The 24907-nt window shown below is 42.7% G+C and overlaps 1 pseudogene across 1 annotated transcript; it reads right to left on the reverse strand.

Moving 5' to 3' along the window:
- Positions 1-1673: 1673 nt before the first annotated feature.
- On the reverse strand, positions 1674-22970 carry LOC308164018 (aurora kinase B-like; annotated as a pseudogene). Its single transcript has 13 exons — positions 22914-22970; positions 22720-22807; positions 12164-12209; positions 11690-11878; positions 6429-6567; positions 5284-5432; positions 4890-5064; positions 4484-4710; positions 4011-4199; positions 3564-3702; positions 2421-2569; positions 2027-2201; positions 1674-1847 (listed from the first exon to the last, which is right to left on the reverse strand). The product of its transcript is annotated as an aurora kinase B-like (transcript).
- Between the last annotated feature and the right edge of the window lie 1937 nt (positions 22971-24907).

A 24907-nucleotide genomic window follows, 5' to 3' on the forward strand; every position in this document is an offset into this window, starting at 1 on the left:
TGAGTCTGACTCCATTAAAATAACTTTCTTTCAGATGTTTACTGTATTTACACTGTGTTGCCCAGTCAATAAACATGTTTCCTTATGACTTCTAACTTCTCTGGGCGTGAGACACACGCATTTCAACCCGTTCACACGTTAGCCCAATATTGCTAGCTTATAGCAAGGAGTCTGGCTAATTAGATGGTAGACTCGCCAGCCAATGAGGGGGCTCATCACGAGTGCTTCGCCAACCAATCAGGTAGCGGTATTGCCCTGCCTTCCCCTACCATCCTAGGTTTCGCAAATTCGCCACCCGGACGCATGGACACCATATTTGGTTCGACACCATAAGTGGTCAAATGCAGTGGCGGGCGGTGCATTTCACACCTAGGCCTTCAGTGATGTCCGACACATTCCTACCTGAATTATTCTACCTCTTAATACCATCGTTATGACGCCATGGCTCTAGAAACTAGACAGAAACACAGTATAACCGGGCGTTGCATCACCTTAACATAGTCAGACAAGTACAACAGAGTTATATTAATATTTCCGAAGCATTTTTAATCAATAAATCCGCATTTACAATGAAGAGTGTTAAACTAACATCTTTAAGATCGCTACATTACCCACGTCTGTCGTCTCGTCCACCATAATAGCGACAAAGGGTGCCTTTTTAATCTCCATTTTGATCTCTTCTCCCATCACTTAAGCAATAGCAAAAATCAGGTCGTTTTGTATTTTGCCTGACGTCCCAGTAAACACTTTGTTTGTGGACAGGTGGTAATGTAAATCTGGGTTGTTTTCAGCCAGAAAAGAAATAAGCTCAACGTAGTTTCCTCTGTTTGTGGACTCGGTGCTTTCATCGTGTCCCCTAAATGATAGTTATTGTTTACCCAAAAACAGGACACAATCGATCAGTATTATCGATCAGTCAACGAAAGCTTTCGTTGTGATGCTCCGTTTCCCTGCGCACTTTCAAAAGTTTCACATCTACCGGCATATACGCATCTCAATAGTGAATATCAATAGTGCGTATCAATAGTGCGTATCAATAGTGCGTATCCAATCAAAAGACGTGCTGGGTGCTGACATCATTGAGCCTTCCAGCAGGCGCCGTTGTTGCTTTTGCTCGCATCTACGTAGGTTTACTAGGAACGCCACAGGTTTTCTCGTTCCAACGTTAAGTTACAGGTCGAATCCGCGGCACCGCTTAACGTGCAGGCAGGCAGATTTTGGAGCCCCCTAGCAACACATTTTGATTGGATAAAAGCTCTAACATAAAGGCCAGCCCTCCAAATCTCAATCGGAGACTGGAAGCAGCGCAACCAAGAGGAAAGCTATGAAATGAAGAGAATAGACTATGGGGAATCATTAATACATATTTGTGGAAAAAATATATTAAAATAAAATGTATATTCTGATGATGTTTAGGCCAGCAGAGAAGGCCTTGCTGGCCCTGACGGCACACCACTGGTCAAATGTAATGTGTATACTCAACATGCACTTTTCGTTTTTAACATGAACGTTGTTTTATATTTGTTTTGTTTTTTAAATCATGCTTTATTAAAATATTATTTTTTGTTTTAGCATGTGCTCATCTTTCATTTGTAAATGGAATGTTGACAGAAAAATCTGAATAAAAATTCACACAATAACACGACCCGGGGACGAAGGCAGGGTGCTTGTCTTTAGGGTTTCTTGGCAGTGCAGACTGGGGGTAGGACCCGCCGTGAGTTGGCTCGCACCCATGGGTGGTCAATCACACTCTGCAGGGGCAGACGCATGGCCGGGCTGTAGCAGAGGAGCTTTGAGATCAGGTCCCGCGCCCCATCAGACACCACCTTGGGGAACTGCAAGTCCACCTACAACCCAGGGAATCAGTAATCAGTCAGTCTCACTATCTACAACAGCCTTGGTTGCATATCTATATCCATTGCAAGGGAGATGTAAAATAATGATTTCATTCTCAACTTGTCAGCAAATGTTTCTAAATGACAAAAAGACATTCTTTTCAATCCGTCTCCCTCCAAAATATGCGAACCTTTGTGATCCTCTTGTACGTGTCAGAGTGCCTGGCAGTTTCAAACGGGGGTTTTCCAACCAAACACTCGTAGCAGAGTACCCCTATGCACCACAGGTCCACCTTTTCGTCATGGGTGCGCCCCTCAATCATCTCTGGGGGAAGGTAGTCCAGTGTTCCACACATCGTATGGCGTCTAGAGGGGGGGGGGGGTAACATACGGTTGTCTACAAAGCACCACTGTCTCCACATAATAGAAATACACCTTAACTCAAAACATTAAGGGGGGGGGGTGTTAGATTTGCAGTGAGTGACTGAGAGCGTAAGCTAGCCAGCCGTGACCAAGACCTTGACTGCACAGCACACATCGACTCAGTCCAGTTTGCTGCTGGAATGGGTTTCAGTGACCTCTCACCTCAGGGACGGTGCGTGGACGGACCAACCGAAGTCAGCGATTTTCAGCTCTCCGCGGAAGCCGAGCAGGAGGTTCTCTGGTTTGATGTCACGGTGGATCACCTTCCTCTCATGGCAGTACATCAGCGCATCCGCCAACTCCTCCATGTACTGAAAAAAAGGCCATTTGCAGATGTTAGATCACTTCTGGTCAGCTTTGAACAATACATTTTTAATCAAATTAAAGACATGTCAAACCTCATGTGCCTCGTTCCCAAAACTGGCCCAAACTTACTGAGGCCATAATCAGGCCATAATGCCAGCCATGGTAACTCAACTGCGTATACAACATCCTGTTACAAACGTTACAATTCGAGTGATTGGATAGAGAAGAAAACCAATAGATTACTCAGAATTTAGATTTTTTTGGGGGGGTGAAATCTGCACTTATTTACGACTTATTTTCCAGACTCGCATTGCAAAGTTATCTCAAATCTGTGATTGGGTTTTTCCAGAGCAAATTAAACACATATGGCTATTTAGGAATGAATAAACATGTATATTAGTGGAGTGCCTAATGAAGTGGCTGAATTTAGCAAAATGGTGTTAGCTTGGCTAACATGTGTTGTTACAGTGAGGGAATTAGCAATAGGGAGATAGCACGATCATTTTAGTTTCATCATCTTATACGGTTTAGATCAGTGCAGTTTCGAAACTAGGCAGTTTCATTTCAGCTGTTGCATCGTCTTGGCTTAAGAAATGACAGGGCTGTGTAAATCCCAAATCCTCTCACCTTCTCCAACATCATCATAGAAGATCAGAGGTTCCTCCACTGGGACCATCTTATATATAACATTTTTGGAGGAGGCATGGTGTTGAGGAAAGACATTTCGTGAGCTCAGAATTATAAGGTTCTATCTCCGTTTAGGGTAGTTCAGAGATATTGAGCGTCAAAGTTTTTACATTCCATTATGTTTTGTGACATGGAACCTTTGTAATTACTAACTAAAAAATGTAAACATTTTAAAAAATAACACCACACAGGCATTAATAAACACCTAATGGATCAGATTATGTAAAAAACAAAATGTTGACCAAATAAGGAGATAGAACCTTATAATTCGAACGTCACGATTTGCGATTCACACATGGACACTGCTTTTACCGTGGCAGTGCGCTGGTCATCAAAGCGCCCAGCTCGCTGCAGCTCTTTATACATCTCCCCTCGGGGAGCGTACTCCAGGATCAGGAACACCCGCGTGCGGTCATAGAAGTAGTTGTAGAAGCGCAAGATGTTGGGATGTCTTGAGAAAGTGGAAAGAAAGTTTAATTCACTGACCTTCGTAAATACATAAACATTTGGTTATGTTAAGCAAGAATTGTGTTCACAACAAAAGCTGGCTGAAAGCCACTTGCTAGCATTTAGTTAAAAAAAGTGTTTACATAGTCTCTAGACATGAATGCATCCTAGCAAAAAAAAATATATAAAACGAGTTATTTAACTGACATAGGACAAATATAGATGTGAATGGCTATCAAGGCAACACAAAGGCTGAGGAGATTTAACAGACAGGATTCCATCACAAGGTCGTGAATTAAACTCAAAACCGACCTAAGATGGGACTGGATCTAGATCTCCCTTCGCAGCTGGTGCTCGACACCCTCTTTTTCCATCTGTGACTTGAACAGAACTTTCAGCGCCACAATAACCTTGGTCTGTTTTTCCCGCGCCAGGTACACGTTCCCAAACTTGCCCTTCCCCAGGGGCCGTCCGAAGTCAAAGTCTTTGATGGTGAATTTACTGTTTAAATAAAAAGCACATTGTTGGAAACCTAAACACAACACCAGGGAGATTCAACCTTTACAGAATAGGCCTACGGTTCTATTTAAGACAAACATCTTCCACAAACAAACAAACAAACCATCACCCAGTCATCTCCCTAAGTGTCAGTGATGTAAACAATGACAGAAGACATGAAATGCACAGAGCAAAATACCTCACATTAGAATATTCTTAAATCCTTGTTATCCGAGTCATTTTTAAGCCTTTAACAAGACATGAGTGTTGTGGGAAAGCATGCTTACTGGGGAGGTGAACTAGAAGAGGAACTGACAGGCTCCCTCCCAGGACCTGTGGGGAAATGGGGATACACAGTGCAGACTGGGGGTAGGACCCGCCGTGAGTTGGCTCGCACCCATGGGTGGTCAATCACACTCTGCAGGGGCAGACGCATGGCCGGGCTGTAGCAGAGGAGCTTTGAGATCAGGTCCCGCGCCCCATCAGACACCACCTTGGGGAACTGCAAGTCCACCTACAACCCAGGGAATCAGTAATCAGTCAGTCTCACTATCTACAACAGCCTTGGTTGCATATCTATATCCATTGCAAGGGAGATGTAAAATAATGATTTCATTCTCAACTTGTCAGCAAATGTTTCTAAATGACAAAAAGACATTCTTTTCAATCCGTCTCCCTCCAAAATATGCGAACCTTTGTGATCCTCTTGTACGTGTCAGAGTGGCTGGCAGTTTCAAACGTGGGTTTTCCAACCAAACACTCGTAGCAGAGTACCCCTATGCACCACAGGTCCACCTTTTCGTCATGGGTGCGCCCCTCAATCATCTCTGGGGGAAGGTAGTCCAGTGTTCCACACATCGTATGGCGTCTAGAGGGGGGGGGGTAACATACGGTTGTCTACAAAGCACCACTGTCTCCACATAATAGAAATACACCTTAACTCAAAACATTAAGGGGGGGGGGGGTGTTAGATTTGCAGTGAGTGACTGAGAGCGTAAGCTAGCCAGCCGTGGCCAAGACCTTGACTGCACAGCACACATCGACTCAGTCCAGTTTGCGGCTGGAATGGGTTTCAGTGACCTCTCACCTCAGGGACGGTGCGTGGACGGACCAACCGAAGTCAGCGATTTTCAGCTCTCCGCGGAAGCCGAGCAGGAGGTTCTCTGGTTTGATGTCACGGTGGATCACCTTCCTCTCATGGCAGTACATCATCGCATCCGCCAACTCCTCCATGTACTGAAAAAAAAAGGCCATTTGCAGATGTTAGATCACTTCTGGTCAGCTTTGAACAATACATTTTTAATCAAATTAAAGACATGTCAAACCTCATGTGCCGTGCCTCGTTCCCAAAACTGGCCCAAACTTACTGAGGCCATAATCAGGCCATAATGCCAGCCATGGTAACTCAACTGCGTATACAACATCCTGTTACAAACGTTACAATTCGAGTGATTGGATAGAGAAGAAAACCAATAGATTACTCAGAATTTAGATTTTTTGGGGGGGTGAAATCTGCACTTATTTACGACTTATTTTCCAGACTCACATTGCAAAATTATCTAAAATCTGTGATTGGGTTTTTCCAGAGCAAATTAAACTCATGGCTATTTAGGAATGAATAAACATGTATTAGTGGAGTGCCTAATGAAGTGGCTGAATTTAGCAAAATGGTGTTAGCTTGGCTAACATGTGTTGTTACAGTGAGGGAATTAGCAATAGGGAGATAGCACGATCATTTTAGTTTCATCATCTTATACGGTTTAGATCAGTGCAGTTTCGAAACTAGGCACTTTCATCTCAGCTGTTGCATCGTCTTGGCTTAAGAAATGACAGGGCTGTCCCAAATCCCAAATCCTCTCACCTTCTCCAACATCATCATAGAAGATCAGAGGTTCCTCCACTGGGACCATCTTATATATAACATTTTTGGAGGAGGCATGGTGTTGAGGAAAGACATTTCGTGAGCTCAGAATGATAAGGTTCTATCTCCGTTTAGGGTAGTTCAGAGATATTGAGCGTCAAAGTTTTTACATTCCATTATGTTTTGTGAGATGGAACCTTTGTAATTACTAACTAAAAAATGTAAACATTTTAAAAATAACACCACACAGGCATTAATAAACACCTAATGGATCAGATTATGTAAAAAACAAAATTTTGACCAAATAAGGAGATAGAACCTTATAATTCTAACGTCACGATTTGCGATTCACACATGGACACTGCTTTTACCGTGGCAGTGCGCTGGTCATCAAAGCGCCCAGCTCGCTGCAGCTCTTTATACATCTCCCCTCGGGGAGCGTACTCCAGGATCAGGAACACCCGCGTGCGGTCATAGAAGTAGTTGTAGAAGCGCAAGATGTTGGGATGTCTTGAGAAAGGGGAAAGAAAGATTAATTCACTGACCTTCGTAAATACATAAACATGTGGTTATGTTAAGCAAGAATTGTGTTCACAACAAAAGCTGGCTGAAAGCCACTTGCTAGCATTTAGTTAAAAAATTAGTTTACATAGTCTCTAGACATGAATGCATCCTTGTTAAACGTTGGTTATTGCGTATTGGCTAAGACCATAACGATCGGACTACACACTGAACGGAGGAATCATACGCTGTCAGACAGGGTTCATGTTATCAAGGAAGCAACGTTTATTGTGGGAATGGTCACATATATAGGATCAGCTGGCTCAATCATTCATGTCACACAGCTGGTGTCAATCAACCAATTATGCCCCACTCACACTGGGATAGGGATGACTGGAGAGCACACTCATGTCAACACCCCCACTTGCTCTCACCTGACCAAGATGGAGAGAAAAATAAACAAATCAATAACAATCAGTAGCCTACAATTTCCATAACACTCTTTGGGGCTGTCATTCCATCAATCAAACAAACAAAAGCTGGCACTGATATTGTTCCTCTCCTGTGAAACAAGAATATACATCATCATCATCATTTACAAACAGTCTTCAGTTTTTCACTGGTATTCTCTTATAACACTTTGAAAAAATAAAGCAAGAAAACCAAAACAAAAATGTACCGCTTGGTCCTTACTCACACTGATGTGGTTTCTCTCCCAAACATAACCTTTGTGAACCTAACCAATTTGTCCTTAGTTACTGGTTTGGTAAACACATCAGCCACCATTTGATCTGTGGGACAATATTGCAAACAGATCTGTCCATTCTGTACTGTAGACCTGATGAAATGGTACTTTATATCTATGTGTTTGCATCTTTGTCTGCGGACTGGGTTCTTAGCTAATGCAATCGTTCCCTGATTGTCCTCATGGACAATGGGTGGTGCATACTTGCATGCATCCATATGTGTCAACAGTTGAGTCAGGTGTAAACACTCTTGGGTGGTTGCAGCTAATGCCATGTACTCCGCCTCACATGTGGACAACGCCACCGTTGGTTGCTTTTTGGTCTTCCATGAGACCAATGGACCATTCTCATGTAGACTAACACAGTAACCTGTTGTGCTACGACGGTCTGTGACATCTGCTGCCCAGTCAGCATCACTGAAAGCCTGTAATCTCAAATCAGAGTTACACCTTTTGTAACACAACACTTTATCACTGGTGCCCTTTAAGAACCTCAATACATGTTTGGCAGTGGCCCAATGCTCCTCGGTTGGTTTGGTAAAATACTGGGACAGTTTACTCACTATGAAACAAATATCTGGCCTAGTACACATAGTCAGGTAGATGAGGCTACCGACGACCTCTCTGTACCGAGTGACATCACTCATTAATCCTGCCCCTTCAGTGTAATTGAGTGTCTGCTCACAAGGCGTCGATCGGGGTTTACAGTTCTGCATGTCAAACCTCTCTAGCATGTTCTTTACACACTGCTTTTGTGACATTGTTACACATCCATCACACTGTTCAAAATCGATTCCCAGGAAATGTGTCAATTTGCCCATATCTTTCATCTGAAATTTCTTTGAGAGCATCTCTTTTACAACATTCAGTGCATTCTCGTTACTGGCAGCAATAACCAAATCATCGACCCATATAATCATGATCACTTTCTCATGTTCCGTTTCTTTAGTATATACACAATGATCTGCAGGGTTTTGCACAAACTCATTCACCATTAGATAGTCGTGTAATAAATGGTTCCAATTTCGGCCAGACTGTTTTAGACCATACAGTGACTTCTCTAGTTTACACACCACTGTCTCTGTGCCAGATGTCTGCTCATAACCCTCTGGCTGTTCCATGTATATCTCACAATCTATCGGTGCATGAAGATAGGCAGTTTTGACATCCATTTGATGTAAAATCAAATTCTCCTGTGCTGCTTTTTGCATCAACACTCGAACACTGGTTAAATCGGCTGTGGGAGAAAAGGTCTCTTCATAGTCAACACCCCTTCTCTGACTGTAGCCTTTTGCAACATATCGTGCTTTGTATTTTTCTGAACCATCTGCATTTTTCTTGATTGTATACACCCATCTACCCCCCACTGCAACTTTGCCCTGGGGTAAGTTAGTCAAAGTAAACGTACCATTCTCTCTCAATGATTGCATTTCGTCGTCCATAGCACTGACCCATTCTTTAGACTTGGGTGACTTCACTGCATCACTGTAGGTCAAAGGTACGTTACACAACATAGCGTAGCAGTAATCAATGTTTACCTGTGCCTGGTCCTGACTTCCTACTTCATAGACACGGTCCCCAAAATAATCAGGTCTCTTCCTCTCCCTGGGAGGATAGCGTGGAGACTCCTGTTTCTCCCTAGTCTGCACCTGTTCGGGCCTGGTCACTGGAATATGCTCTTCAGCTGTCTTTGGACTCGCGTCCCTTTGCTTAGTCGTGCTGGCCCTTTGTGGCACATCACAGTCCTCATCATCTATTGATATCTCAGTCTGTGTCTGCTGCTCACCCATCGTCTTTGGCATAAATCTGACCAGTCTGTGCTTCCTCACCTTTCCACTGTCAGGATAGAAAACCAGGTAAGCTGGGCTTTTCTTGTCATGCCCTACAAAGAAGCCCTTCTCACTCCTTGGGTCTAGCTTTTTCTTATCCTGTTTGTAGGCATAACACACCGTTCCAAACTTCTGCATCCTAGACATATTGGGACGTCTCCCTGTCAGCATCATGTAAGGTGTCTGTTTTGTGCGATTGTTAAAACACCTATTTCTCACTACAGATGCAGTCTGTACTGCATAAGGCCATAACACCTTGGGTAGCTTGCTCTCTAATAACATGCATCGAGCCATGTCAAAGAGAGTCCTAAACTGGCGTTCTGCAGTGCCATTCTGATGTGGCGAATATGGAGATGATGTCTCATGTCTGATACCATTTCTTCTCAGTAGCCCTTGGTACTCTTTCCCTGTAAATTCAGTACCATTATCTGACCTGATACGTCTGATCCTACCATACGGGGCGTTGTCAGCTATGAACTGCTCTGTCGCCTGTACAGTATCACTCTTGTGCTTAAGAAAGTAGAAAAACACAGTACTAGTATAGTCATCTGTGAACGAAAGTGCAAATCTATGTCCATCTATGGACACTGGGTCAATTGGACCCGCTAGGTCTGTGTGCACCAACTCTAGAGCATTTTTGGCCCTTCTATCAGGCTTCCTGTTGAAGCTCTGTACAAACTTTCCCCGAGTGCACACTTCACAGTTCAGGTTAGACTTATCAATTTTTCCCTTAATTGACATACCATCAACAACATTCTGGAGTTTCAGAACATCCTCAAAATTACAATGTCCTAGAATTTCATGCCATGTCTTTAGATCAAAACAGCTCTTACTTTGATCACATTGGTCATCCACTGTGGGCAAATAATATAGTCTATTATGCTCATGGATGTGAAATGCAGTACCGTCTCTGTGCTGTAGGATGTCTTCTCCTGTTCTGAAGATCACAGTTGCCCCAGTGTCTGTGGCTGCTCTCACAGAGAAGATGTCCTGGGGGAATGAGGGGATGTACAGCGCCCCTCGCAGCGTTGTAGTCAGTCGCCTCCCTCGGCTGTCCATCAAGCACACCTCCGCATCTCCTCTGCGCTCTGCGACCCCTTTGCTCCTCGTGCCGTCCGCCAGCTCCACGCAGTGCGTCTCGGCGTGGAAACCGTCATCGAACACCTTGAACCTGGCCAGGTCGGTGATAATATGCGCAGTCGCACCGGTGTCCACCATCAGGCCCCTCGTAACACTGCGTCCTGGCTTGTCCTTAGCCAGAAACGCGTAAGTGTTGTCATGACCGCTCACTTGCTCGGACACCCCTCGCGCGTCGTCCTGGTCCGGTCTCCTTCTGCAGGCGGCTCCTTGATGTGTGGAGCTCCTACAGTGGTTACACCACACCTTGCGTCGACAGGTCCTTTTGATACGTCCCTTTTGGCCACATTTGTAGCACACAATGTCTGTTCGCTGTGCGCTCTGGCTACGTGCGCTTTGGGCGTTCTGGGCACCCCGGTCAGACAGGGCTTGGGCTCGCATAACATTGTCCTCCGACGCCGTTACGCGCATTTTCTCAGTGTCCTCAAAACTCCTGAGCTTAGTTTTAAACACAGAAAAAGGCATGGTCTCGTCACTCTGTGTGACATGTATCGCAAAGGGTTTAAATGACTCGGGCAGTCCTTTCAATACCATAGCCACAAGTAGGCTATCACTCAAAGTCTCATCTGCATTCTTCAGTGCAGTTATTGCCCTTTCTGCACGAATGATATAGTCGGTCACTGTTTCACTGTTAGACTTTTGCAGTGTGGTCAACTCTGTATAGAGACTTATAACCCTTGGCTTCCCTGAACCCGCATAATAATTGCGCAATATCTCTAGGGCTGTTCGTCCGTCATCTGGTGCGTCTCGCATTATGAGCGACAAACTTTTGTCATCTAGAAACTGAATGAGCTCTGCGTAAATCTCTGCATTTTTCTCCTCATCTTCTCTCAACTCCTGAGCCGAAGCTGTTAAGGGAAGGTCTGCTTTGAGAGTGTCTTTCAGTTTCTGTAGCCGGAGATGGCCCATGAACTTTGTTTCCCACAGTTCGTACCTTTCCTCATCTCCGTCAAACGCTAGTCGAGACCAACGCGAACTTCTTTCCGATTGTCTCGCCATGGTAGCACTCTGGGCCCATAACCTGTTAAACGTTGGTTATTGCGTATTGGCTAAGACCATAACGATCGGACTACACACTGAACGGAGGAATCATACGCTGTCAGACAGGGTTCATGTTATCAAGGAAGCAACGTTTATTGTGGGAATGGTCACATATATAGGATCAGCTGGCTCAATCATTCATGTCACACAGCTGGTGTCAATCAACCAATTATGCCCCACTCACACTGGGATAGGGATGACTGGAGAGCACACTCATGTCAACAATCCTAGCTAAAAATATATATAAAACGAGTTATTTAACTGACATAGGACAAATATAGATGTGAATGGCTATCAAGGCAACACAAATGCTGAGGAGATTTAACAGACAGGATTCCATCACAAGGTTGTGAATTAAACTCAAAACCCGGGTACCGACCTAAGATGGGACTGGATCTCGATCTCCCTTCGCAGCTGGTGCTCGACACCCTCTTTTTCCATCTGTGACTTGAACAGAACTTTCAGCGCCACAATAACCTTGGTCTGTTTTTCCCGCGCCAGGTACACGTTCCCAAACTTGCCCTTCCCCAGGGGCCGTCCGAAGTCAAAGTCTTTGATGGTGAATTTACTGTTTAAATAAAAAGCACATTTGTTGGAAACCTAAACACAACACCAGGGAGATTCAACCTTTACAGAATAGGCCTACGGTTCTATTTAAGACAAACATCTTCCACAAACAAACAAACAAACCATCACCCAGTCATCTCCCTAAGTGTCAGTGATGTAAACAATGACAGAAGACATGAAATGCACAGAGCAAAATACCTCACATTAGAATATTCTTAAATCCTTGTTATCCGAGTCATTTTTAAGCCTTTAACAAGACATGAGTGTTGTGGGAAAGCATGCTTACTGGGGAGGTGAACTAGAAGAGGAACTGACAGGCTCCCTCCCAGGACCTGTGGGGAAATGGGGATACACAGACAATGAATTACACAAAGAAAGTCTGCTGTGCCATCTGAAAAATATCAAAAGACTGCACATGTAGAATGGTTTATGATGGCAGTGCCTACCTGTGATGGCATTTTTGTCTGCAGCCTCTGGCCGAGGGTTCGCTAGAACTTGCTGTGGACCCTGACCCAGTGGAGTTGTAAGCTATCATCAAAACATACACCCAGCGTTAGACATAACATGGTAGGACAGCATTATAGAAATGGATGTTACATTTACATTTTTGGCATTTAGCAGACACCTTATTCCAAAGCGACTTACAAACGGTACATTCAACTAAGCAAGTGAATCATCAATTCACCAGTTGTTGAAGAAACAATGAAAATTCAACGTTAAACGTGTAGATTCAGAAATGCCAATACTATGTAAAGAAATGAATTAAGTGGGGTAAGTCTCCACATGTTAAAGTTGGATTGAGGTTTTAAGCTTAACATATGATGTGAATTGTAAACGTGCATCATAGGAAACCAATGACATCTCATAGAAACCTGTTAATTATTACACCTAATAGACCTCAAATGCTTAGAGTTTAAAATGTCTGAACACTATAAAAACATCTGAAAGAAAGTTATTTTAATGGAGTCAGACTCAGTTTACACATGTTAAAGCTGAACTGAGGTGTCAAAGCTTATAACATGAAAGAGACGGTGCGTTTCAAAAAGTAGCATAGGAAACCAATGGTGCTAATGCTGAAGTACGAGAAAGCAAGCCCAGTAATTAATGTTGGATAGTCATTAAAATGTGAAATGGAATAAGAAGTAGCTAAGCTACATTATGTCAGTTGTTATAGTTGTTGACACATATCAGTGGAGGTGAAACCCTTACCGGTCTTAGGAGCACTTCAGGATCGCTATTCTCTTTATTCTGCGAAAAGAAAAAGACAAATTAATTCAAAAAAAACCTTCATAGCCCGAGGAGATCAGATCAGTCCAAATACAGGATGATTCTCCAGCGTAGCCAGCCATTCATTCTCTGCTAGCTAAGTTAACTACACGAATGGCACTTTACCGGAGATCACTAAATGCTGCAAAATGTGTATCTAATCAAATAAAATTCTTACCCGCATGATGCTGAAATAGCGGAGTAAAAGATGTGACTAAAACACCATAAACAACAATGTGAACCAATGGCCAGACTAACTTCTCTGTGTTCAACTGTCCTCCTGCTGTTGTTGTTGTTCAAGTATATCCAGCTGCATCCTACACGCGCATCACCCGGACGACACCATATTTGGTTCGACACCATAAGTGGTCAAATGTAATGTGTATTAACATAAAATCTTCAAATCTTTCCACATTCTTAATAGCATCGTAGGTCTAGGTCTATTAGTACTAGGCCTATAATACTTTATGCATGAAATGTAGGCTACCAAGACTGATTTTCTTATTTACTTCATAGACGCATTGTCGTTTGTAATTCTTCCGTTTAAGATATCAATCCATTAGATCATGATCATCTCTTTTGTTTGTACAAGTTTCAAGAGTACGTGACTCACTGAGAAGAATGGACCCTGATGGAACGGCGAGGGGAACGATAGGCTGTTAAGGGGGGGGCAAGAAGGTGCGAAGACCTAAACGGTTCCAAAGTTGACTGAACCTTAAAATTCTTTAAAGTTGCAATGAACTCGCCAGGTGAAGACAACACTTTACCTCTACTAGTACAGCCGTCTCCTGCATCTCCATGTTAACCTCTTGGGTTGGGTTTAGTTTGGTAACTTTGTTGTCCATCATCATCTGGTACTTGACCTGGATTGGTTGTTGCTTCTGCTGCTGCCTGCAATGTTGACAAAGGCCCAAACCCTCAAAATAATTAAATCAAAGCGAAATAAATCAAAATCTTCATGTTTTGCAGCAGTTATGATTAAACACAAACACTCCTATCAATGTCTTTAATCCATTAGCTATTAACTATTGTCTTATTGAACGTGTTATGTAATTTTCTTCTTATATTTGCTTTTATTCATTGTCATTTTTATTTTCTTACTATGCTCCTCTTGCTGTATTTTTAAAAGAATGAATGTAAAGCACTCTGTATGTAAAGCACTGAATTATGTAAAGCACTGAATTGCCCCCTGTTGTATGAAATGTGCTATACAAACACACTTGCCTTGCCTAACTAATGTAAACCTCTGTAAACCGTATGAATCTTAGCTGGCTAACTAACTAACTAACTAACTAACTGACTAACTACCTAACTAACTAACTAACTAACTGACTAACTAACTACCTAACTAACTAACTAACTAACTAACTGACTGACTAACTAACTAACTAACTAACTACCTTACTAACTAACTAACTAACTAACTAACTAACTGACTAACTACCTACCTAACTAACTGACTGACTAACTAACTAACTAACTAACTAACTACCTAACTAACTGACTAACTACCTAACTAACTAACTAACTAACTAGTTAGCAGCTAGCTTGCTAACTAACCGTTATCTGTCGTTAGGTGAGTAGGGTTGCTATGCTACCATTGGTTGCCACGGTAACGTTGGTTGTAGTTTAGCATTTATCACATAATATGATAATAACACATAATAACAGACATATTATTCACTGTTTATCAACCAGATATATACACATATATATACACGGCCACTTACATAAACGAGTGTGGCCTAGCCTAGCTGCTCGTTGCTGATGTTATTTCAGAAATGCAGGTTTGTATTGGGACAGAAAAACAAAAACGAACGAAAACGTTCAAAGTTCTTGTGGTTGCGTTCGTAAACTCGCTCTGACATTTGATCAGAACTCATGGAATGCCTCTTGTCCAATCAAATGACTTGGTTCCTTGGCCTAAGGTTCCTTGGCCTAAGTTTTCAAGGACCCCAATTGAAATAAGCCAGTGGCTTTCTTGGGTTTTTATCCTTTTAGTTGGGTTTTTATCCTTTTAGTTGACCTTGTATGTAATATGTACTTTCATGTACCTACTTCTGCAAACATTCTAATAAAGTTTTCAATCAATCAATCAATCAGTCACGTTGAACCCAGTGTGCGCTCCGGCACTCTCAGAGTGATTTTACGAACGCAACCTCAGTGAGTTGTTTCTTCTATGGTTGTTACTTGTTACCGGTTACCTGCCTAATGAGCGTATTCTTGTTTGGGATTGTCAATGTCTCCATGTAGAAGAAGAGCAGTATTATGTATGCATCAATGCAATCACGATTCCCAGTTGTTAACTGACCACTAAAACCCATTAAAACCCATTGAAACCATTAAAACCCATTTAAATCATTAAAACCCATCTTTTTAATATTGCCTTTAAATTACTAAATGGTTAAATGATGATTACATAAAGATTAAAGCATTTGAGCTGCAACGTTTGCAGGAAAAGTGCTATACAAATAATGGTTATTATTATTATTATACAGTTTCTCCTCCTGTCTTTTTAAAAGATTCCGACGTCATCAACTGGAGCCGAAAATAACACATTTCAGTCGTTTGATCGCATCTACGAAGCGCAGCGTTTGCGCCGATTCACAGATCTGCACCGCATCTAGACCGCCTCGTACTTCAGATGTCAATGTAACTGAAGCAAACACGATGTGATAGTCTGTAAACCTGCGCCTCCTCCGCCCAGTTACAACACTCACCAACCAGGACACGCGGAGACTGACGTGAGAGCTCCTGGATCGCCATACTCCTTTGGAAAACACCGTGATATCAACAGCGACCTTTTATTTGATGTTTTAATCCAGCTGTTTTTCAGAAGGTGGGTCAAGAAGCTGATGAACGGTGTGAGAGGTGAAAGCGTAGCTACTATAGCTAGCATCGTTGAGACCAGTTCAGTTGTGCACAGGGACCTTGCCGGATAATAACACTAGCTGGCTAGTTTGCTTGTCTGTGTAGATTAAAGATGTGTACAGTTACTCATACAGGTTGTTTATTATTAGGCTATGCTTGCACCCTTGGCTAGCTAGCCACCGCTGCTCATGTAGCTAACTGCTCCTGATTCTGGTTAGACAATAATGAACCTCCTCTGTCTCACCCTTCAGGGCTTCAGTACAAACTGACACGTTAAACAATGAACGTCCCCCGTTTCTTATGGAAGCATATAGTGGACTCAGTTCAAATGCTAATGCAATATGCAGACGGTAGAGACAGGAGACAGACTCCGGATGCGACTGTAGAGGTGTTGGAGTCTGAGATAAGTAAGTATGCCAACATACTAGTCTTTACATGCAGAGTTGATGTGTGATGTAACCTTTTGATGGATGCCCCATTGATTGCAGTTGATTTGACCTGTGAGAATTCATTTGTGGACCTCACCAATGATGACTCTGGACCTGTTGTGGTGAGTATGATTCAGCAGTTCATTAAATAATTATTAAACGTTTTACATCCTATAGTATAAACCTCAGCAATTTAACACGTGTTATTTGATTGACACTTTGTATTGCCTCTGATTTTCATTTTCTTAATTCCTGTTGGCCTAATTTTCCTGGGCTTGTCGTCCCGTTACAGATCGTAGATGAAAGTTATGTGCTGAGCAGTGATGAAGAACGGGAGTCTGTTGCCAGGTGAGACCAACCACCTGGCTAACATAACCATAACTTGGGCAAATAGTAGCATTATTTCCTCTGCATGAAACTATGGTTTAAAAGATACATGGATTATGTTGCTCACAGATCAACCGCAGGAACCATCAGTTGTCCCATCTGTCTGGACAGCTATGAGAAAGTGAGTGAAATCCTCTCCACTTTTCCATTAAAGTGAAGTGTCTGTAGAAGTGTATGGAGAAATGGGTGTACTGTACTGTATCATAATAGTAGGGGATGTGAGGTTCCGAATCATCAGAAAACACGAGTGCTTCTGTTTTGTCTCCCCTCAGATCGTCGAGAGTGGGAGAATTGTTGTTTCCTCCCAGTGTGGTCACCTGTTCTGCCAAACATGCATTAGTGAGAGCCTTGCCATATCACAGACTTGTCCAACCTGCAGGATGAAACTCAATCACAAGAAATGCCATCCGATCTACATCTGACCTGTACATCTTTTGCACTATATTCCTGCTGTTTTATACATTTTGCTATTATTGTAACTTATATTACACTTTACTGTTCATGATGTTGATGTTGAAGAGCTGTTCTGCACCAAGCATTTTGTTGCATTTTATACTTGTTTCTTTCAATATAATGATAAATAAACTTGAACTTGAACTTGAACTTGAGTCACAGGAGGGCTACTCACTGAGGTTTAGACCTGGGACTACTATAGATTATAGTTACAGTGAGTATAGCTGTGTGTTACAATGTAAAATAACTACAAAGTTAGAGAGGGTAAAATAACAGTATGATTGAAATCAAACTCTGCCGGAACTGAAACCTTTCTATGCACGTGTCATTGTCACGCAGAGCCAAGCTTCCTGCATGAAGACGACTGGCACTTCCTCTGAAAGTCCCCCGATAGCTAACGTCTGTCCAGCTGAGTACAGATTCACGCCAGACTATATACAGTGGGGGAAATAAGTATTCAACACATCAACAAGCCGCCTGCTGCAGCTGCTGCCTGCCTCATACCATGTGCACACCATGACACATCTCAGACACGGCTTCGCTGGCTGTGTGTGTGTGTGTGTGTGTATTTGTTTATTATTAGGATCCCCATTAGCTGCCACCATGGTGACAGTTAGTCTTCCTGGGGTCCACAAAAATAACAATACAAATGAAATCAATAACAACACAAATACAAACAAATGATTACAAAGAACAGAGAACAGAGTGTAATTAAAAGAAAATTAAAAGAAAATGGAAGAAAATAACTAAAACTAAACTAAAGTCAAACTAACCTAAACTCAACTAAAACTAAACTTAAAACTAAACTAAAAACAAACATTTTCATTTACATACACCTTTAATATACATTAGGGAATGTCAATTTCTCTATTTGCCAAGTGTTGTTTTACTAAGATTTTGAAACGTGTGTGTGTGTGTGTGTGTGTGTGTGTGTGTGTGTGTGTGTGTGTGGATGTGTGGATGGGTGGGGAAAGGAAATATAAAAGAGGAGGTAGTAATGACAAGACTAAGAATAGGGCATAGTAACTTGAACGGAACTCTACATTATAGGATAGCATCCATCTGGACTATGACTTATTGTCAGGTAAAAGAAACAGTTTAACATGCACTTGTTAACTGCAGGAAATATACGTCAGAAAGAAAGGAAATGATGGAGGGACTGAAAAGATAGGGACTGACGAGAAGGTTTGGAGTGTGGTGGAGGTGGACAGGGCAGGAAGGGTCAGGTCAGCTTTCTCAAGAGAACAGGACTGATATGGAAAAGTTGACAAATCGGACAATGTAGGAGTTAGCTAAATCCAGAAGATAGCAGTAGTGCAACGTTAAGAATGCAAGCTGCCATGCCCTGCGGTGGCGTAGCGGTCTAAGCACTAGCCACTAGTGCAAGCTGCCCACCGGGGACTGGGATCGAATCCCGGTCTCGCCAGACCCGGATATGGCCGAGGCACACAGGGAGCGGCATATTGAGCGGCCGCTCCCGAGGGCGGTATAGGACTATTTCCGGACAAGGATCCGTCGCGCAACAGCGCCCCCGGGGTGCCGGAATAACGGTTTCGGGCTCGAGGAGCCAGTCAGCTAGTCTGCCTGGCGATCTCCTCTGGGGCTGCCGGCCACGGGGTCGTGCGGCGGATCCGTGTGCGGCGGACCTCACCAATGATGACTCTGGACCTGTTGTGGTGAGTATGATTCAGCAGTTCATTAAATAATTATTAAACGTTTTACATCCTATAGTATAAACCTCAGCAATTTAACACGTGTTATTTGATTGACACTTTGTATTGCCTCTGATTTTCATTTTCTTAATTCCTGTTGGCCTAATTTTCCTGGGCTTGTCGTCCCGTTACAGATCGTAGATGAAAGTTATGTGCTGAGCAGTGATGAAGAACGGGAGTCTGTTGCCAGGTGAGACCAACCACCTGGCTAACATAACCATAACTTGGGCAAATAGTAGCATTATTTCCTCTGCATGAAACTATGGTTTAAAAGATACATGGATTATGTTGCTCACAGATCAACCGCAGGAACCATCAGTTGTCCCATCTGTCTGGACAGCTATGAGAAAGTGAGTGAAATCCTCTCCACTTTTCCATTAAAGTGAAGTGTCTGTAGAAGTGTATGGAGAAATGGGTGTACTGTACTGTATCATAATAGTAGGGGATGTGAGGTTCCGAATCATCAGAAAACACGAGTGCTTCTGTTTTGTCTCCCCTCAGATCGTCGAGAGTGGGAGAATTGTTGTTTCCTCCCAGTGTGGTCACCTGTTCTGCCAAACATGCATTAGTGAGAGCCTTGCCATATCACAGACTTGTCCAACCTGCAGGATGAAACTCAATCACAAGAAATGCCATCCGATCTACATCTGACCTGTACATCTTTTGCACTATATTCCTGCTGTTTTATACATTTTGCTATTATTGTAACTTATATTACACTTTACTGTTCATGATGTTGATGTTGAAGAGCTGTTCTGCACCAAGCATTTTGTTGCATTTTATACTTGTTTCTTTCAATATAATGATAAATAAACTTGAACTTGAACTTGAACTTGAGTCACAGGAGGGCTACTCACTGAGGTTTAGACCTGGGACTACTATAGATTATAGTTACAGTGAGTATAGCTGTGTGTTACAATGTAAAATAACTACAAAGTTAGAGAGGGTAAAATAACAGTATGATTGAAATCAAACTCTGCCGGAACTGAAACCTTTCTATGCACGTGTCATTGTCACGCAGAGCCAAGCTTCCTGCATGAAGACGACTGGCACTTCCTCTGAAAGTCCCCCGATAGCTAACGTCTGTCCAGCTGAGTACAGATTCACGCCAGACTATATACAGTGGGGGAAATAAGTATTCAACACATCAACAAGCCGCCTGCTGCAGCTGCTGCCTGCCTCATACCATGTGCACACCATGACACATCTCAGACACGGCTTCGCTGGCTGTGTGTGTGTGTGTGTGTGTATTTGTTTATTATTAGGATCCCCATTAGCTGCCACCATGGTGACAGTTAGTCTTCCTGGGGTCCACAAAAATAACAATACAAATGAAATCAATAACAACACAAATACAAACAAATGATTACAAAGAACAGAGAACAGAGTGTAATTAAAAGAAAATTAAAAGAAAATGGAAGAAAATAACTAAAACTAAACTAAAGTCAAACTAACCTAAACTCAACTAAAACTAAACTTAAAACTAAACTAAAAACAAACATTTTCATTTACATACACCTTTAATATACATTAGGGAATGTCAATTTCTCTATTTGCCAAGTGTTGTTTTACTAAGATTTTGAAACGTGTGTGTGTGTGTGTGTGTGTGTGTGTGTGTGTGTGTGTGTGTGGATGTGTGGATGGGTGGGGAAAGGAAATATAAAAGAGGAGGTAGTAATGACAAGACTAAGAATAGGGCATAGTAACTTGAACGGAACTCTACATTATAGGATAGCATCCATCTGGACTATGACTTATTGTCAGGTAAAAGAAACAGTTTAACATGCACTTGTTAACTGCAGGAAATATACGTCAGAAAGAAAGGAAATGATGGAGGGACTGAAAAGATAGGGACTGACGAGAAGGTTTGGAGTGTGGTGGAGGTGGACAGGGCAGGAAGGGTCAGGTCAGCTTTCTCAAGAGAACAGGACTGATATGGAAAAGTTGACAAATCGGACAATGTAGGAGTTAGCTAAATCCAGAAGATAGCAGTAGTGCAACGTTAAGAATGCAAGCTGCCATGCCCTGCGGTGGCGTAGCGGTCTAAGCACTAGCCACTAGTGCAAGCTGCCCACCGGGGACTGGGATCGAATCCCGGTCTCGCCAGACCCGGATATGGCCGAGGCACACAGGGAGCGGCATATTGAGCGGCCGCTCCCGAGGGCGGTATAGGACTATTTCCGGACAAGGATCCGTCGCGCAACAGCGCCCCCGGGGTGCCGGAATAACGGTTTCGGGCTCGAGGAGCCAGTCAGCTAGTCTGCCTGGCGATCTCCTCTGGGGCTGCCGGCCACGGGGTCGTGCGGCGGATCCTACGCAATAGGCAGGGGATAATTGGATGCTAGGTTGGGTTCAATTGGATACCAAATTGGGTGAAAAAGGGATAAAATCTGAAAAACAAATTAAAAGAAAAAAAAAGAATGCAAGCTGCCATTAAATCCAACAGAAGAAGAATAAGAAACAAATTATATTAACCTGTATGTAGTCTACCCGTAAAAAGGTTAATATGTATGTATGTATGTAGGAGACAGACTCCTGATTAGACCATAGAGGTGTTGGAGTCTGAGATAAGTAAGTAAATGCCAACATACTAGTCTTTACATGCAGAGTTGATGTGTGATGTAACCTTTTGATGAACTTTTTTTTTTTTTATGAACCTTTTGAACCTTTTGTAACCCCATTGATTGCAGTAGCGGAAATTGTTGATTTGGCCTGTGAGAATTCTTCTGTGGATGTCACCAATTATGAGTCATATATTTTGGAGTTAAACTAATGTGTAACTATAGGCTAATGTGTTACTATCACAAATATTTGTCCCTAAAATTAATAAGAGAGCAGGAAAGATCATCGGTGATCCTTCCCACCCTGGTCACCACCTCTTTCAAAGACCTCCATCCGGAAAAAGGTCCCCCCCATCACACACACACACACACACACACTAGAAAAAAAATATTTGATGTGTGAATCCGTTCCCTCGATTTAGTAAATCTGTTCCCTCGGTTTAGTAATTCGTTAGGGTTAGGGTTAGGCCCTACGAGCCAGAACGATCGCAAGGATTCTAACCCTAACCCTAATCCTTGCGATCATTCTGGCTCGTAGGGCCTAATCCTAACCCTAACTTTAACCCTAACGAATTACTAAACCGAGGGAACGAATTACTAAACAGAGGGAACGGATTACTAAACCGAGGGAACGAATTCACACATCAAAAAAAAAAATCTACCATGTGACACCAGGGGGGCTCCGTACTGTCTCTCCAGTATATATATATATATATATATACATGTATATATATATATTTTTTTTTTTTTATTATTAATTAATACGTTTGCTACGACTGGTGGATTGATGACTCACTTGCTTACTCAAATGTACTGATTGTAAGTCACTTTGGAATAAGGCGTCTGCTAAATGCCAAAAATGTAAAGTGGTTACACTCACAGGAACAGGGTTGTCCTTCGCCGTGGCCTCCCAGTCGTCCTGCCTCGGAGTCTTCCTGTTCGCCGCTACAATATGAAAAACAAGGAAGCGAATGTGAAATGACGTATATTCATATATTCTTATTATATAACGACTTGTCCCCCTATGAGTTCACGGATTACTGTGAGGCTGTTTCAGCTGCGAAAGTGACTGGTATTGAGATTGCGGGAAAGACTTTTTTACTAGACAAGGAAAAATTCTAACGCGCAAATCTCTAACTCAAGACTCTCCGGTAATTTACGCACCAGTCGTCCAGGCCTGGTCGTAGCTCCAGGGGGCGATTTTGTCCCTGGGGGCAGCCGGGATGGGGGCGGCCGTGCCCACACAGGAGACCTGCAGGACAGAACAGGGGAGGTGTGGCATCATTCATGGCTGCATGGTTACAAAACACTGGTATAACTGCAGGGACGTGTGTGCTAATAGTGATGGTTACACTTACAGTAGGGCTGTCCTCCGTCAGCCGCTTAGCAGCCTGTAACCGGTCAGATGTCTGCATAAGGTTGGCAATCCCCTTATTCTTACTTCGCCTCGATTTGCCACTAATATTATATATATTATCATCCATGTCTACAATATGAAAAACAAGGAAGAGAATGTGAGATTATGTATATATATATATATATATATATATATAATTATAATATAATTACTATGAGTTCACGGGTGACTGTGAGGCTGTTTCAGCTGCACAAGTGACTGGTGTTGACATCACGTTGTGATTGAAGAAGCATCAGTTATCATGACGACAGGTGCAACGTGCCAAAAAGCTGTATCCTATTAATACAGGCGGGCCGTCAAGCCCATAGACTTTCACAGGGGTCAAGCCCATAGACTTTCGCAAGGGTCAAGCCCATAGACTTTCACAGGGGTCAAGCCCAGACTTTCACACACTATATAAAATACATAAATACACACACACACACACACACCAGGCACGTGCCGTGAGCTTTTAGATTGGGTAAGCATAAGATATAGAAATACACATAATTACACATACACGCTATCAGTGAATGCAGTTTCAAGGAAATGCAATTTTGATGCCCTAGAACCCGCTAATAAACTGTAGGGTCACTTTGTGATCAGATTACCAAAAACAAAAAAAACAGTTGCCAGTTTCGACTATATCAGGGGTGCTCATTGTTCAATCTTTTTTGAACCAAGATCTTTTCAAGTAGCCAACCTGCTGAAATCTACAAGTCCAGTTTCAACATCGCAAACGTACACACGCACAACACAGACACACACCGTTTCCATCCTCCATAGTAAACTCACAACACACTTTCTTTTCACACTTTTGTCACACAGGCACTTGACATCACATCACAAACCCTCCCTCTCTATCTCTCTCAAACACTTTTGGTCCAGAACCACTGGCACGGACAGCGACATTAGGCCTATCTCAGCGATTGATTAAGCAGCTCTCTCTCCAAACACAACGGCACAGGCCTACATTCAAAGGTAAAAGCAGAGGAAGTCTTAAATAAGGAGCCATAGCCAGCAGTACAGCAGTACTCAAACCATATAAACAAGCACAGATCGCCACCAGCCTCGCGAATCATATAAACCGCTCATACGATACCAGGCTTGCTGTAACCCCTAGCGACTCTCCCTTTCTGGGTGTGAAGATCGGTGAGTGGTGGCTTCGGGCGGCCTTTAGCCAGTAGTTGTGTTTTTCCAGTCCAGTCCAGTCTACGAAATCCCTTTAGGTCGCTGACAGTAATGTCCATATTCACAAAATCAAGCAAGTTATCCTTATTGATTATTATTATTTAGATCGTTTGAGATAGCTGGCATAAGCTATTCTGCCGGGCGAGAGAAAGTAAGGTGAAATGTTAAGTGAACTTGAAAGTGATAAGAGCCAATCAGTAGCTCTTATCGGAATGAACGAACTACTGATTGGCTGGTAAGCATGCTTACCCTGGCCACATTAAACAGCGGGCTGAGGCATCGAAAAAAAAAAAAAAAAAAATCACGCATTCGAATGTACGCGAGGGAAAGCAGAGAGAGAAGTGCTTATAATGCAACGCAATGCAAGCAAGCAGAATAGCGAGTGCTTACTCCTGCAGGTGGCGCCAAAATGAATGACTCCTGCTGCCCTGGGACCTAAAATACGACTCTTTTAATGAAAACAAACAAACGGTTACATGCACTTTTATTTTAATATTTTCACTGTCCTTTTTTATTTTTTCGTTGGGTAAGCACTGCTTACTATGCTTATATGGACGACACGTCCTTGGTATGTTTTAAATAACTCTTTGACTTCAATAAATGGAATGATCATTTAAAAACTGCATTTTCTATTTACTCAGGTTATCTTTGTGTAGTATTAAAAATGGTTTGATGATCTGAAACATATAAGTGTGACAAACATGCAAAAACACACGAAATTGGGAAGGGGGCAAATACTTTTTCACAGCACTGTATAACACCACT

Source organism: Nansenia antarctica (genome assembly GCF_963989245.1).
Source record: "Nansenia antarctica genome assembly, chromosome: 8".
Taxonomy (NCBI): Eukaryota; Metazoa; Chordata; class Actinopteri; order Argentiniformes; family Microstomatidae; genus Nansenia; species Nansenia antarctica.